At 40.0% G+C, this 18,094-nt stretch overlaps 1 protein-coding gene across 1 annotated transcript in view; it reads right to left on the reverse strand.

Moving 5' to 3' along the window:
* ATRNL1 (attractin like 1) overlaps positions 1–18,094 on the reverse strand; it is a 691,263-nt gene that overhangs the window by 130,765 nt on the left and 542,404 nt on the right. The gene's annotated exons all lie outside the window — the stretch shown is intronic.

The raw sequence follows: 18,094 nt of genomic DNA on the forward strand, positions 1-18,094 counted from the left end.
ATAGAGGTGACATAGAGAAGAAAATTCCATGTGGAGACAGAGACAGAGATTGGAGTGATGTATCTACAAGGCAAGAAACGCCAAGGTTTGTTGGCAATTACCAGAAGCTAGGAGAGAGGCAGGGAACAAATTCTCCCTCAGGGCCTCCTGAAGGAACCAACCTTGCCAAAACCTTCATTTCAGACTTCTGGTCTCCACAACTGTGCGAGGATACATTTCTGTTGTATTAAGTCACCAAGTTTGTGGTAATTTGTTATGGCAGCCCCAGGAAATGAATACAGTCTCCCTAGTCACAATCTGACCCCTAATTGAATGGCCAGAGAGTACTGATTGGTTGCCACCCTTTCCCCCATTGTTTTGGAAATGATCATGACGTATAATACTGAAACTATGACTAATACTAGTCCCTCAGGGCATTTCCTCTATTTGAGGTCCTTTAAGCTACATTCATTTGAGAAATAAGCTACATAGCACACAGCATGGCAAATGTCAATGGGAAAATTCACTAGGTTATGGGAGTTTTGTGATCACCATAAAATTGATGACATTCATAAAATTGGAAATAGTGACAATAATTGTTCCTTAGAATGTAGACATAGTATACGTAGTATGTCAAGGTTTCCTAGGAAACAGACTCTGAGACTCCAAGATTTGTGTGCATGAAGTTTATTGAGAAGTACCCACAGGAGTAACATCTGCGGAGGGTTTTGGAGGCAGAGATGGGCAGAGGGAGAAGTTAATCTGTGACGCATTTCCAACAGAGGCCTCTTGGGAGCAGAGGGTGGTCCTTTAGAGTTGTAGCAAATTGAGGCAAGAGGCCAAACCTTTGAACCTCCCAGCGGGTGTAGGCTGTCGCCAGGGAGCTGGCATAACACTGGGTGAAGCAGCTTCTTTCAGCAGAGGGCAACTCAGCTGTGGGCTGTGAAATAGGAGGCTCAGTCCTGAAGGAGGATCTGGGCAACATATCCCAGCCCCACCACAGTATTCATAATTCAAATAAACAACTGTCCTTGTTAGTGAAGCAAGTGACTTGGGCCAGACCCATACAAGATACGTTATGGCATAGATAAGGTTATTGGACACGTACACTTTTGTTCCTTACAGGGTGGAGCTGCTGTATTGCCATCACTGATCTTCCCAGAAGAATGCTTGCTCTTCGGAGCCATGATTCCCCTCTTTAATTTTCCTACCTTGGCTAGCAACTCTGATAGTTACTCTTCTCTTCAAAAAAGGGCAAAAATTATGATCTCAGTGCTAATTCCATGGCTAGGTCAATAGTCTAAAAAACTAAGCATTGCTTACCCTTCACATTTATTTTGCAAATGACTCAATGTATCCTAGTCTTTGTTAAGTCATGAAGCTTCTAGAGGAAGAGGTTACCCTTATTTTGCCTGCAGGCACAGTGGAAGATGAGATAATTAATATCAGTGAAGTTTTATAAGGCATCAGAAGGAATGGCAGAGGAGATACCAATTTCTTCTTTTTGCCTGCTAAGTCATATTCTCTTCTGGTAAATGCAAATTTATATGACTTTTCTCCAACGATAAATAATGGCAACTACTATTCACTGAGCCCTTATTATTTATTGAGCACTCCCTTAGGCAGAGGGGGTAGATGGAATAAAAAGCAATTACTGGGCACTGTGCTAAATACTAATATATGCTCTAAGTAGTAGCAAGATTTAAAAATTTTTCGAACGCAGAGCATATTTAAGTCATACTTGGTTGTTAAAAAAAACAACAAAACCACTGCTGTAAACAAACTAAACCCTTTGGGGAGAATGTTTCCATCAATATCCTTAAGATAAAGATTGGTTCCTATCACAGTAAGGCAAGATGATACATACCAGGGTAGAATACATAAACTTGAGGATGAATAAAAGGTACTAGGGTGATATATGAGGTAACAAAACTGCAATACTACAATGCAGACATCCAACTGGAGAAAAAATGAGGATGATGCTTTCTTAATACCGATTCTGAACCTAACACTAGCTACGTCTCCTGTCAATCCCATTCTGTTCAATTCAAGGAGAAACTGGTCATATTACCTAACTTAATTAACAGACAGATTCATTTCTCAGGCTAAAAGAATAAAGAAGCTGATATTTTGGTCTGGTTCTAAACAACAGAGAACTTAACAGGAATGATAAGAACTTTTAAGAGTGTGACCATGCTCTTTTAGAATTTAAATACTGGGCAAAAGCATCATCCCACAGATACTTTTTAAGCACATACTTTGAGTAGGACTGTTCCAGGCATCAGGCACAGAGCACTGAGCAAGACAGACAGGATCTTCCCCTTCACAAAAAGAATCTAAAATATGGCTCAAGACACAGGAAGGTTTAAAATGTCATTTAAAACACGATAAAAAGGATTTAAAAAGGAATTTTGTGTTTCTAATGGATGGCAGTAAGGTAAGCTAGAGTATACAACCTCAGACTCAACAGGGGGAGCGAGTTCTACGAGTGCACCAAGGATGTAGGGATTGAGGGATGGGATAGACAGCTGGCTCCTGAGAGTAAAGTAACAGCAAATATTTTAACTCTAGGTAGAAAAATGGTCAGTTACAGGCAAGTCCATTCTGGTGTACGAGTGAAGTGCCCCAGAGGTTGGGCAGGGCACAGCCACGGGGAATCACTCCATGAGAAGTATTTGCTCCCTAGCATCCCTCACAGAGAACATCCAGATATTAAATACAGCTGGTGAAGGTCACTGCTGTTTATAAGAGAGACCTTTTCACTACAACTTTCAAAGCCAATACACTGGGCTTCCCTGGTGGCGCAGTGGTTGAGAGTCCGCCTACCGATGCAGGGGACACGGGTTCGTACCCCGGTCCGGGAAGATCCCACATGCCGCGGAGCGGCTGGGCCCGTGAGCCATGGTCGCTGAGCCTGTGCGTCCGGAGCCTGTGCTCCGCAACGGGAGAGGCCACAACAGCGAGAGGCCCGCGTACCACAAAAAAAAAAAAAAAAAAAGGAAAGACAATACATTGTATAAAAGAATTCAAAGAAACGAAAATAAAGGAGTAAAATTAAGTAGGCAGTTGATATAGGACAGAGGTTACAAATATAGCTCCTGATACAACGTTACCTGGATTCAATTCTTAACTCTATCACTTACTATGTGAACCTTGGCACATTTCTTCACTCTCTGTACTCAGTCTCCTCATATCTGTAAAATGACACTAATTATAATGTTTACTTCAACGGGTTGTTGTGAGGATAAAATAAGTTGATACGTTTAAAGCATTTAGGATACTGCCTGGCATAAGCCAAGTGTGCCATAAATGTTAGCTATTGCTATTTTGCTTGGTTATTCTTTAATGGTCTGTTTAATTCACCACACACTTTTACTATAGGAATAACTTATAACTTAGCTTTAAATCTAATTTATGATGGAATATCTTAGGCACTTATATGTGGCTCTGGTATGACACAAAGTTTGAGGAGCCTTTGCAAGCAGGTTCTAGATTCAGCACGCTGTACTATGAAAAGCAAAAGTGAGCTTGAATCCTGGCTCTACCACTTACAGAGCATGTAACTAGGCAATGAGACGATACTTCTAGGCCCAAGTCTCTTCAGCTGTAAAACGGGAATAATAATAGTGACAAAAACTCATAGGGTTTTTCAATGAGTAAACTAGATAATTTTTGTAAAGCACTTGGTATAATGTATGGTGTTCAATAAATGGCAGCCATGTAATTATTTAGCCCCTTTTTCTCCTTGATTGGAGATGCCTTTAACTTGCCTGCTTATTATAATTGAATACCATAAATTTCTAGTTTGCTATTTCAATTTCCTCTTTTCTCCTTTCTTACATGTCCTGAAAGAATTGAAAGAAAAAATTCACTAAAATGAAATACCGTGTCATGAAAATACCTGTGATGGTCATTTTCCATTTAGAAGGGAATTACCTTGCTACTTAAGTGCAACTCTCAACCACACATCTTTGTACGTTGAAACTATAATTCATGTTATTGTCAGAGCTGGGGCAGGGCCAGTCAGGTGTCAGTGGCCAGAAGAGAGGGAGAGACGAAGCATCAAGAAGGGGTGGATTTGAAGCAAGCAGGGACAGCATAAGTAAAGAGAGAGAATGGATAAAGTCAGCTGTGGATTTAGAAGTGATATATGTAATTATAACAGACATTTTTGGGTACCTAATATTTCCCTTGCCTGTGCAAGGTAAGCGGAAGAGTCAGGACTTGAACCCAGGCCTGTCATGATTCTAATGCCTGGCTCTTTCCCTCTCTCCAGACTAGCATCTAGAAGTTATGAGATATCACAGGAGACAGGCAGACACATTCAAAGTTCAAGGCTCAGAACCCAGAGATTCTGTGAGATTTGAAGGAAGGAGACAAGAGCAAAAAGAATATCAAGTTAGAGGAAACGTAGAACGACCCTCCAAACTCTATCCCTCCTTCAGCACTCTGGCTGGCCAGCACTCTTCAGTCTTCTGGCTCTTGGTGATAGGAGCCACTTTCCCCACGGGGTTGGTGGAGGCAAGAGATGACCAGCAGCTCCTGACCAAGCTGAGGCTCACCGGGCAGACACCATCAGAACAAACCAGTTGTGAGGAAATCCTACATGCTTCTTTATTTTACCCTGGCTCCCGGACAGCTCTCTGACCTAGACTACTGTTTTATTTTAAAAAGGAACATGCCCCCTTTCCACAGAACTTAGATTATTTTTAAAAACAGAAATACAAATTAATTTCTCCATTTCTCGCAACCATGAGGCCTCAAATTTTTCAGACCTTAGCTTTTTTCTTTTATTTATCTCATAAAAGGGAAGTTAGGACCTATTAATCTCTGTAAATAGCTCTATATTTCTGGAGATCACCTCAGAAGAAGACTATTTGAATAAGATGAAATTACTATTTGTCAGAGAATTTAATCATATTATTTTTCTTCTTGTTGGTTGTAAAAGTTGCTTAATGCCAGTAGCTAACAGCAAGCAGCTACAGTAATTTTAAAGTCTCTTTCAGTAATAGCAATCTCTACTGACTTTTTTGTTTTTTCAGCACTGAAGAGTTGACAAAATTCTTCAAAATCTCACTTGAAAAAAAAAAACAAACCTCCCATGACCCTCATAGCTACTTACTATCTAAACTTTACAAATAAAGCTGAGGCTCTGGGTGTTGAGTCATGAAGACACAAAGTTGCTGTACTCTGTTGGCAGGTGCAAGATGTGAACATCTACGTACTGACTCCTGGGCTCTTCATAGTACAGATTCACACCTTCTGATTTGCTTTCCGTACCCTGCTCCACCCTCACCCCAACACCTTTGCCATCGGAGACTTTTCTTATGAGATACCATGGGCTTTATCAAGTCCATCCATTTGTACTCATCTATGAGATGCTTATTCCTAGTTATTAAAGAAATATAATCTGTTGAAAAAAATTCTAGATCTCCAGTTCTCTCTCCTCTGACAATTCCATACACTATTGTTAAATATGGAGACGTAAGATTGAGAGGTTGAAGGGAGACATGCAAGAGGGAAAAGGAGGACAAGAAGTGCTGGGAAAGGGGAGAACCACAAACAAGCATCCTTCGGTCCTCTGTCTGCACTGTCTTCTCTCCTGGCTGCAAAGAGTCAGTAGTGGCACTCAGGGAAACCTCCCTGGGGCTACTGAACCACAAAGAAAAGGGAAACAAGCAAATATCAACAAACAAACCAACCTGGGTGTGTTTCTTGGTGAACAAAGGGAAGGTATTATTGAAGAAAACGGCTTTTCTTGATATTTTTCACAAAATATGCATACGGGAAATCTTTTGAAGGAATATGAAGAGAAGGAAACAAAAACCAGGATGGCATGGCTAAGTGTGAGCCCACAGCCATGGAATAAGGTTGAATCCTGATCTAGGTTTCAGTTTTCCCACTGCAGATTTTCATATGAACTAGACAAAAGTCACTCGGGCAGTCACAGTGAGGACGGATGAACAGAAATTAGCTGACAGGGGAAGGGCTATCAAGAAGCCATCTTAGCGCCACTGGCCAAAGGCATCTCATTTTCCATGAAAAATGACCAGGAAGCTGTGGCCAAGGTTCCCCAATGAGCAAAATTCAATTGTAAAACTTCTTCAATATGTTTCCAAGTACTCCTGGTCCCATCTACAGCCATCAGTGTACAATAGTCCCACCTCTGTGCCTTTTATTTGAAAAGCAATAGATTTCCAGATACTGCAATATTTTCTGACAGAGGGTCTGCATCTACCTCACTTGAATTTTAGGAATTTGTGAACACAAACCTGATCTGAACTATCATCATCACAACTCATCCCGCTCACGCAGATGGTCGGACTAAATCCTCTAAAGCTTATTGCTGCGAAGTCTTGGTAACAAGACAGTCATTCAATAAATGTTTATTGAGCATAGCCTATGTGCAAGAAACTATAGCCATGGCCGATTTCTTATTACTCAGTGTACTGCTCCACATAATGAGAAGGCTGGTCTTGCTGAATTCCAAATGAGAGATGCCTCAAATCTTACCTCAACCACTTCCAACAGCGTAAGGAGAAAAGAACTTATTCTGGTTGTAACTCTATGCCTACATATTCTTAGTTCAATTGGCCAGATCAATTAGTTTTTGCTAAAAAAAACCCTTTGGTACCTATCCACACACCAAGTATTTATTGAGAACCTACAAGGCATTGGGCACCGCACACATGCAGCTAGGAGCTGCAGGCCTTCGGCAGTTGTGGGCAGGAGAATTTTGCACTAACAAACGATTGTCTTGTTGCAGGTCTACTGATTAAGTAATAGTAGGTAACCTGTATTGCACTTCCTGTAGAATAGGGTGAGTCCTTATATGAAGTGTTTCACGCAGCATAGACCAAGATGAATTCCTATCATGTAAGTAAAATTACGGAGCATTAATCATGTAAAGTCCAGAAAAAGTGGGGCTAGGGTGGCATCACTGTGTGTTGGTAAACGCCTACGGAACCATTCCCCGGTTAGCCAGACAAGAGGCTGAACCATTAAGAATATATCTTCTAGGGCCACCTAGTGTTGACGTTTTTCCTGCTTTAGCTCTTAGGGAGTCCCCACAACCAGAAAGAAAACAAAGCAAAACAAAACAAAACACAAACAAACCCATCCCCCATCCCTGCCACTACTGAATTGGAATTCCCTGGTGGCATAAGATACAGAATCTTGGGAAAGGATATCCCTTCTTCTTCTTTTTTTTTTTTTTTTTCTTAAAATAATACGATAATCAGGAGAGGAAAGGCATAATCTATACCAGGGGGCGCTGTGCTGATCAGCGCTTGTTACAAGCAGCCGTACTTTACTTTCTCAAAAGATTTTCTGAAAAGAATGTAGAAAGGAAGCCTGTGGAAATATCCTGGGGAAGAGACTGCAAAGTGGAAATCAACATAAACTTGATCATATAACACAGAATAAGCTTTCCTAAAAGTCCTCCCTATTTAGGGTTGTGTGTCGCCTGCAACTGTCTCTTTGTTCTTCCCTATTAACCACCCCCACCCCCCCACCCCAGGCTGTCTCCTCTCCACACTCTGCCCCTCCTCCTGACACCTCTGACGCCCTCAACTCTCGTCTGCCAACGGTTTTCCTTTTTATCCTAGAGTAGGAAACGTTTGTAGGGATAGAGGACCATCTTGCTGCGGGTCTGGTCATTCTTTGCATTTTTTTCCCTCAAATGCTATGTGGCACATCAACCTCGTGCTCAGAGTTTATAAACCACTACCTGTTGCTTCTGGTCCTCAGGTGATATTTATGGAGGGAAATTCTACAGATAGGAAGATTGGGGGAAGAAAAAGGATGATATAGAATAATGTCCATCTGTAGAAGTTAGAACTCTTTATCTTTAATCCAAGGTCCTCTCCCCTGAAAATGCTGTCAACATACCTAGATCTTGGAGTTTCTAATAACATCAGGAATTTGCAGAGGGCTAATAATGTGACATTGCATTTTTTCAAACAGGAATTTAGTAACACTCTTTTAAATTTATTTGAAAACTCTTAGGTGTGTCCTACGGAGGCTGACAAATGAATACACCTTTCACTATTTGCACAGACTGGACTGAAGAGAAACTTGGACCTGCATAGACTACTGAGAAGGTTAGGTTAGCAACCAACCCCCAGAAACAGACTGGTGAGATAGTGATGAAGTTTAGGGAAGTAACTATAATGACTACCCTTTGAGCTTGTCCAAAGAATACAGAAATGTAAAAACACTAATAAAACCCTGAGAAATGAGACAACTCCAGCGAGAGAAACAGGTAGACAGCTGCCACCATGCTATGGGCTATGTGTCCCAGGGAGAAGCAAACATTGCAGCTGCAGCTATCCAGCTATTCCAACCTTCCACTGCAACTGAAATGTCCTTTAGAGTAAAATAATTGACAAGCCATGAAGAATCTCCGCTTTATTTCCTTGATTTCTATCTTCCACAGCGCCCTCTCACACATCCTCAACAGCTGCATGCAGTCGGCTCTCCTGAGCCTCATGCCAGGCTTTGTGCTTCCTGAAGCATGCATGTCAGTCTGCATGTGTTAGGGCCCTTGTTGACGTCTCCACCCGTCCTCCGTCTGGGCGGCCACAGTTCTCTGAGGGCCACTTCTCTCGGGTGCTGAGCGAGAATTAGCTCTGGTGGCAGTGCCTTCAGAGGCAGCCCTCTGGGAACGTTCTTTAGCCATGATTTCACTGTGACCACTGCTTAAGGGTAGTCTGGGCTTCATATTTGACCACTTGCACGCTCACGGAGTCCAGGGTCGTTCCCTTGTGTCAGTATTTGACAACTGTCTTCGCTCTTATGTCATCTCTTGCCTATGCCAACATGTGGCACATGGAAGCCATCCTGTTGACAAGGGAGCTCTCATCCCTTCTCTGATTTAAAATCTATCCTAGGCAGCGGTTTTGTACAGCTGTTAGGATGTTTTCGGAATTCTTCTGCCCACAAGAAAAGTGAAACCCACACCACATTCTGCAATAGGTTCACGATGTGCTTAGTCCTTTGGAGAATCATCAACATTAACATCAACCGATACCCTGCCTCTGACCTCAGAGGGCTTCAGACTGATGCAACAAACATGGGAAACACGATCTCTGAGACAGCTTGAAGCCTGCCAGCATCCTCTGCTCAACTGGTATGTGAATGCTTAGATAACACATTAATTGCAGGCACTAATCGAGTATATTTTAAATTGTGAAATCCCAGAGCATGGGCCGATGTTATGCTTTTTCTATCCTGAAGCAGTTTGCAGGAATGTAAGCCTATAAAATTGGTAGGCTGAGCTGCAATACTTTGGCTCTTCCCTCATGGGTTTAGTTGTTTATACCTTTAATAAGGCAGTGACTTGGAGTCATGCCATCAGATTTCAGGCTTCCAGGGACCCTCTAAGGCAGGGACACTGTCTTGTGGAGCTCTGACTTGGGCATTTTAACGTCCTATCACGCAGGTCAAGAGCGGGGCAGCCACAATGTTCACCTCCACTCAGTTTAACAAATGAATCTCTCTGTGGGGCTGTCCACTTCAATAAAGTGTAGCTCCTTGATGTGTGATACCTGAACACAGGATGCCAACAACTCGAGAGAAATTGAGACAGAGAGATCTGAGAAAACTGGGGTAGTGTCTGGGTTGATCCATTTCTGAAAGTGCAATGGGGTTACAATCATGGCTAGTGTGACCATCTATGGTTTCGCCAGGAAACAGCTCTCAAGAAGCTAGTTTTTATCAAATGTGTATATTTCATGTGAGTTCAACCTGGCAAAAGGTTTCAAGATGTTTAGCAATAAATGACCAAAAGCTAAGTCAATACAAGTTAAAATCTCATGTGCCTATGTACTAATTTCTGTTTACAGCGCTCACTTATTCAGAAGACTTAACCGAGCACCATTTATGTGCTAGACACTGAGCACCAAGTTCCCCAGGTGGAGGAGTTACAGTGGGAAAGACACCTAAGGAAGCAAAGGGTCATGACATTGCAAACATGGGCTGTGCAAGCTTATACAACTGGACTGCCTGGTCAAGGACTAAAGGCTGGGGCCAGGGACCTTCCCAGAAAAGACAGTTATTTGGCCTGAGAGCTGGTCTCAAAGGACTAGCATTTATTAGTGTGTGTGTCAGGTCCTGAGAGAACCTGGTATGCAGCTTGACATGATTAAAAACAGGGGTCGTAAATAGGGAAAAGGCAAGAGATAAGGCTAGAAAGCCAGAGTGTGGATGGGTCTCAAAGGGACGTCTATGCCAAGGATTTAAAGGCCAAGGATTTAAAACTTCAAATATCTTTTAGGTAATAGGAAGCCATGGTTGGGCAGGCGGTAGGGCTAGAAAGGTTTTAAAGGTGTAGCATGTTAACATATATAGGAAGGTTACCACATGCTAGATACTTTTCTAAGTACATCACATGTATAAACATATTTAATCTTTATGATTACCTACGAGGTAGGAGCTTTTATCATCCCTTTAGTAAACCAGGAAATTGGGGCACAGAGAGGTGAGACAGAGGTGACAGAGCTAATACATAACGCAGTCAGAACAGTTAACTGCGGAGCGCACACTCTTTACCGCAGCTCTGACCGGCCTCTCAGATAAGGATCCAGAGGAAGAGGCGGTCTGGAGACTGTGAAGAGTGAGCTGGACCCAGAAAACATTGAGGCCAGAGCCCTTTGCCTCTGACAGACTATAGTAACTTGGTGTGATATATAGTTCAGGCCTATCTGCCTTCAATAGGAAAAAACAATTTCAGAGGTTAGCTGTTAACCCGTGAAAATCCAAGGCTTTTGACAAGTATTGCAGAAAGCACTTAGTGATTTTCCTCAAAGACAGCTGTATCTCCTTTCTTGATCCGATGAAGGAAGCATTACAGCTCTGGGGCACTCAGGTAACGGGGCCCCCTGCAAAGACCACTGTGCAAAGCCAAAGATGCACAGAGCCGGAGGAGGGGCCAAATCAAGATATTCTACTGTGACAGAACCTTACTAAGCAGTCCTCGAGTGACTGTGATGGGCAGGAAGATGACCTTTACTTATGTGTGACAGAATGAAATGATGGAGAGGAAAATGAATATTATGTTCTGATAATTTATGGAATTTCTGCCAGTGTTAAAACCACAGTGATTTCAGAGTGAGGATCAGAGAAAGAGGTGTATGTCACCCATTCCTTAAAAAGGGATTTACATAAATGACAACAGGACAGCAGCCTCGTATTGGGCTACCTCTGGAGACCATTTCTACATGTGGGTTTGGGGCTGTAGTGGCACAGTGGCGTCAGGGCATATTCTAGTTTCATCTCCTACTAAACAGCCTCACTGCTGCCTCCCCCACCTAGGCTTACTCCTCACTTTAAAAGATGTTAGGATTTAAAAAGAATGTATTTCCTGGAAGTGGAATTCTACCTCCCAAATGAAAGAAGAAGGGAGTAAAGAGAGCTGCTTATGAGATGAGGCAATGGTGACGTCTAATTTGGTGTTTAGTGGCAAGGGCCAGTGACTTGGGGTGAAAGAACACGATAGACACTGCATATCTCAAGGAACTGCATCTGTACTGGGTATTTTATAAAATACAATTTAATGGGTGTGGGGTCCTATTGAGTGAGATAGAGACAGATACAGAGACAAAAAGAGTGTCTTAAAATTATAAAAGAAAAGGCTTAAACTAGGTAGAATGTTGTGACAATAATGTCGAGGGGATGAATTCCAGAGAGGTTTTAGTGGTACGATTTTCAGGACTAAAGAGTCACTTGAACCAATCTTATTAATGGTGTTGGGGGCAGAAGATTCAAGAAAACCTCTACTTCACTCAACATATGCTTTTCATACCGAGGTTTATTAAGAACTAGAAACCCAGACCTGGGCAGAAAGGTGGTCTGTGCTCATAGAAAACAGTAGTGAAAACATTCTAGGTAGAGAGTGATGCTATTAGCTAAGAAAAAGTATACGTGGAGGGGGAAATAAAGGTCTGAAGAATAGATAGTAAAGCTAATGCGTTCGACTTTAAACATGCTGAGTTTGAAGAGCCAAAGGGCCCCTCAGGTGGAGATGTCCAGCAAGCTGCTGGCTAATGGGTTTTCAGATCAAGAGAACTGGCATCACGGGCACGTCGAAGGCGGATGAAGTCTGATGAGATCCCTTACAGGGAACAGGTAGAGCAAAAAGAGGGCCTAGAAAGGAAGCCTGAGTAACAGCAATATTTAACACAAAGAAAGAGCTTCCAGCAAGAGATATTGTGATGGAAATGATTGAGAAAGGAAATAAACTCTGGATTGAATGAAGTCATAAAAATAAAGGGGAGAGAATTTTGTTTTCTGTAATTGCCTGTTTTCTTTGAATTCTTCATTGTACAATAACCTCAGTGTGCGCAGTCACCATTGTTACCTTGTTCACCTTGTCTTCCTGATGACTAGCACGGTAATTAACACGTATTTTTGAAAGACTTAAGAGAGGATAAACCAGCTGTAAAACACGCTACAGCCAAGCCAAGTAAGACAAGGACTGGAGAGCATCTACTGGGTTCACCAATTAGGAGATTCCTGGCCGTGTGAGGAAAGAACAATTTAAGTAACTGGACGGAAAGACCCATAATAAATATCACTGGCTTTTAAACTATTAGATGTAAAGAACTGTTAGAGAGGGCAGAGTAAACACATAGTTTATAGACAATGAGCCTTTCAGTGACAACAGTTTCTTTAACTGAAATGGAGTTGTATTACATTAATTACTTGCTGATTGCTAGACTGATATGAAAATATAATACAGAATAAAATAGTTATAATACACGTTTTAAAAATGGCATTCATCCATCAATATAATGCCACATTACTTTAAAATCCTGAATAATCATTTTAAAATCCTGAAGCAAAAAAAGCAATGTTGCTTAACCAGAAACAGTTTAGGAACTGTTAGACCAGCTTATGGTGTGGCTTCATGGACCAAATGGACCCCAAATCTGTAAAGCTTCAGCAGCTCCATGTTCTGGTTCTTATTCACAGAAACTGAAATTATTGAGTAAAAGGTTGGCTGATTGTCAAAAAATTAAATCAAATAAATCAGCTTGGACTTCAGAAAATTTGTTTCTAAGCAAGTACTTAGAAGCCCTGGAAAGCAATAAAATGAAAGGCAATTTGCACAGATTAACGGAGCAGCTAAAAGAGGACTGGAGAATGGGAACTGTGTAATAGCGGAAAAGTTTCATTTTGGAATTTTGCTCTAAAACAGTCTTTGCCTCGTGATGAACCACTGGCTAATGATATCTAAGAGTTTCTGTTGGTGCCATGATAACTTCCGGTTTGTATGACTGCACATTGAAACAGAAAACAATACAACATAAAATCAAAGCCATATACTAAAATTTTGTATTTGGGAAAGTATCCTATGTTACAGGGCTAAATAGCTCTCAATTAAAGAGCAAAACAAAACAAAAATATCACTTTTTATGGTTTGGCTTAGATATTTAATGTTCAGTGCTAATTCAGCTCAGGAACCATCTTGACAGTTTTCTTTTCTTTTCCTTCTTGCATACGAGGTGGTTTTATTTTCCTAGTTAAACACAAAAGGTATAAGAAGGAAAACGAAGATTAATAAGGTCGACCTCCACACCGTCACTCGTAAGTCGTTATGATTGGGTGCACGCATGTGGCTCACTCTGTTTTTATATTCTTCTATCATATATGCACATGTCTCTCTTTATTAGATTGTATATAACTTTAAGGTCAAAAGCTGTGTCTCCTTCATCTTTGCCTGAACATTTTATTTTATACTTAATGTTCATAAACATTGCTTAAATAAACACATAATGATCTTCAGGTGCTTAAAGCCCTCAGATACTTCAGTCTCATGAAATCCATACTAGGAATCTAAATCCCATTTATTATTACCTCATAAATAATTTCATAATTTTTTCAGAAATTTAAAAAATAATAGTAGGCCAGCATAATCATATTTGCTCCCCAATTCAAAGGTCAAGAAAAAAACCTTATGTTCTTGGTTATTTAAAGTAGACCAGGGGGTGGAGCTTAAATTCTTGGCTTTAAAGATGTCCTCAGAGGCCTCCTGTGTTCCACTGGCTCTGGGGCCAAATCTGCACAAGTAAACATGCAGATGGAAGCATGGGGATTCTGAAGGGGAAGTGGGATGATACATACTACCCAAAAATGGACTACAAGCTCTTTATTTTCAATCTGGTCTGGGATTTGTGTTTAGAGAAGCAATTTCCTTGCAAATTATCCAACAGCTCAGTAGGAAAAGGAACAGTTAGGCGAAGGAAAAGAGCTTCTATTTTACATAACAGACAAATATGATTTGGGGAATTCCTGCCACAACCCACATGCAACTCTAGACATGATTTTATTCTAATTGTTGAAAGAGAGTTGAGAGGTACATTATGGATCAGAGCTACTCATTTTCCTCCCCCATAGTGAGGGTCTATGATATAGATGAAAGGCGACAGGCATTAAGGCATTACAGCCAGAAATATCTGGATTTGAAATATTTATTTGTTTATTTACTTGTTTGTTTATTTTAAATAAAACTATGTGTATTTAAGGTATACAACATCATGATTTGATATACTTACACACAGTGAAATGATTACTGCAGTCAAGCTAATTATAATCTCCACACAATGAACACCTGAAATCTATTCTCTTAGCAAACTTCCAGTATTCAATACAACGTTATTAACTATATCCATCATGTTGTATATTAGATCTCTAGGCTTACTCATGCTACGTAACTGCAGCTTTGTACCTTTGACCATCATCCCCGCTACCCAATTTTCCCTATCTCCCCACTCCTGGTAACCACCACCTGACTCTCTGCTTCTATGTATTTGACCTTTTAGATTCCAAATGAAAGTTCTTACCATGTGTGCCCAAGTGTCTGGCACACAGCAGATGTTCACTAAGTATTTGTTGAATGAATGACTTATAATACATCTCATTCTTTTTATTTTTTTACCACTATATGTTTACTGTAATAGATTTGGCAAAATATTACCAATACAATATGCTGGCAGAGATGTGAAGCAAATGGGTCTCTCCTACATTGCTGGAGGCTGTATAAAATGGAACAGCCACTTTGGAAGGCAGTTTGTCAACTTCTTAAAAAGTTAAACATATACTTAACATAGGATTCAGCCATCCCTCTGTTGGGATTTATCCTAGAGAATGAAAACTTATATTCACACACAACTTGTATATACATTTTCAAAGTATCTGTTGTAACATCCCCAAACTGGATGCATCCCAACTGAATGGATAAAAAAATCTATAGTATATCCACACAGTGGAATTTCACTCAGGAATTAAAAGATGTAAACAAACACAATAACACAAGTTGGTACATCTCATTCTTAACCTCCTGCCATGGTCAACTGGATTTCCCATTGATCAGTGTCACTCATGTGGGGCAACAGCCAAAAGAACTCAGTGACACAGGGCAGCCAGGGGTCCCTTGCAGACAAACTGGCAGATTGTGAGAAGCTGCAGTTGGCAGATCATGTCGTGTGATCACAGACACAAAGAATCCCAGCAATTTAGCCGGTAGAGCTAGATTTAAGTGATTAAAGTCTGTGCTCACTGACTGAAGTTTAGTGATAATGCGAATGTTTCCTGTTTTCTACTGTCACATTGAAGAGGGATTTCTTTTCACTTAAAATTATCTTGTTTAGCCCCAAGACTGTAATTCACTGAATCTGTTTCTAGAGAGTGTTCCCAGAGAACAAAATTAGCCCAATACTGCATGCTTACATGGGACAGCACTGAAGGTTCATGGAATCAGCTTGGCTTCCTATTTATTCTCCCTCTTACCCAGCAATTTGCGATTGAAATATAATTTTTAGAAGAATTTTAAGGCAGGAAATCACTGAGAAGAGAAAATGTACAACATCTATTCAGAGTCCCACCACTTTCTCATTTTCTAGCCTTTATAACATAGATGTGGGTCTAGAGGCTCCTCCCGCTGCTTCCACTGATTCTCTGTGCACATTTCTACTTATATATACATGTATTTCTGTTCTGTTAAATCCTGCCTGATAAGGAGAGAAAGTTAAAGAAAATAATCTCTGTTCTTAAGTCAACCTCCACTTAAAAACAGTCCACTAACACTGACTTAAAGATGGGAGGCTAATTTGTTGCTAGGTTAGTAAGTCTCTTTGGATATTTGTCAAGCTTCACTCAATCTGTGATTTCAGAAAAGCACTGAAGAAAACATAATTAAAAAGAAAAACTGGATCTGTGGTGGTGTAACTTAATAGCAACTTCATTTTTAGGTACTTGAAATAAAATTCAAATACATGAACAGAGTAATTTTATTACTTTCAAATAATAAAACTATTTTTCTACAGTGCAGGGTTCTCAAAATTTAGAGCACGTCCTCCGCACCCAGTCTCAGCTTCTGAGTCTTTATTATACTCAATTTGAAGTGAGAATAAGATAAGCCTGAAAGAAGTGTAGAAATAGACTGGATTTCCTACTACTACAAGGACAAGCTAGGGACTGAAATTTTGGTGTTTGTTTGTTGGTTTGCTTAATGGCTACCACCTATTCATACCAACATAACATAGGGATATAATTCTGGAAATGTGCACCTAACCTGATTATGTATGTGAGCTGTGATTAATAAATGTACCATGCTTTGCCATTTGAGAAAGGTTTTTTTCCCACATGACTATGGAATTCAGATAACACAATAATTCTGTGAGGTAGATACTACTATCATATTTTTAATAGATGAAGAAACTGAGGCCCACAGAGGCTTGATAACTTGCCTCAAATTTTACACCTAATAGGTATATAGAGGTTGAACTCACACCCAGGTCTCATGACTACTTCCTGTGTGCTTTCTGACAAGCTAGACGGTAAGATAGGCGTTGTGAAAATTAAGAGTGCTTTCACCTATAAACACACCAGAACCGCCTCCTCTTCTTGTTCTTTCTGCCTTACCCTCTTGGCTAAAGCCCTTCTTGAACCCTGATGGTTAATGCTGTCTAGTAATTCAAAGACATGTTGAAGAGCACTCTAAACAATCACACTGAAGGAAAACAACATTCAGATTGTGTGGTCCAGCTGGCCAATTGCTCTTTTTAACACTTCTGTCTCTACATAGCTAGTAGCTCAGGGTTGCATATGTCTCTATACCTAGAATGCTTCCTACAAATTAGGAACTTATTTTCAAGAATTAAACTCTATATTTTGATTTTAATAAGATGTATTGGGTAGATTAAAATAATAAAAATGATTAAAATAAGCATAAAACCTTTTTATTGAAAAACGGACCACTACAATATTCTGATCTTCAGTCAATGACTAGTTCTGAAAAATTGCTTTGGAAGTAATTTTTTAATTAAAAAAAAATATATATATATATATATTTGGGGGAAGGTAAATTACCATTGCTGACCAAGTCAACATCATGATATTTTCCCAATATGGCTGACATTATGATGACTCAGGTAGGATCTTTAAAAGTATTAACTGATTTACAAAGTATACTTTCATATTTGCTCCCTAAATTAAGGTACAGGAATATTTAGAAGGTTGAATTAGATCATTCAGTTACTTGATCTTACATTTATGTGATGCTCAGGGATTGAACTGGGTTTTGACCTATTTTATTAAGGTTTTTAAAAATAGGATACCATTTTCTCCTCTTTCCAGAAAACAACACATAACTGTAGCTTCCTACCACCAGCATAATGAAAATGATATTCACCATTATGGTTCAAATGAAAACCATAAATAACTCTTACAAGATTCTTCTCTTCAGATTGCACTTGGTTGTCAAAGAACATTTTTTGTAGGTACAAGATGTTCTAAGAATGTCTGATTAAAGTTAATTAAGGGAGTAAGAAAAAATATACTTGAAAATGTCTGCTATAATTGTTTTCTATAAATAGATAAACTACATTTCTCATCAATATCTGTTACTGTAATCTGTCTTGTAAAGATTTTTTAAAACACTACATAGTGTTCTTTAGACGTCTATCTATTATTTAGTACCACTTACAATTGCTGCTGTCTTGATATATTAATGGTAATGAATTTTGTGGTAGAAATTTAAAAAATCAATTTAGAAAAAGTTACTTAAATTTTTTGTGATAATCTAAGGGTACCAAGCACAATCAGCAGCTATACT

The sequence above is a fragment of the Phocoena phocoena genome, chromosome 16 (genome assembly GCF_963924675.1).
Source record: "Phocoena phocoena chromosome 16, mPhoPho1.1, whole genome shotgun sequence".
NCBI lineage: Eukaryota > Metazoa > Chordata > Mammalia > Artiodactyla > Phocoenidae > Phocoena > Phocoena phocoena.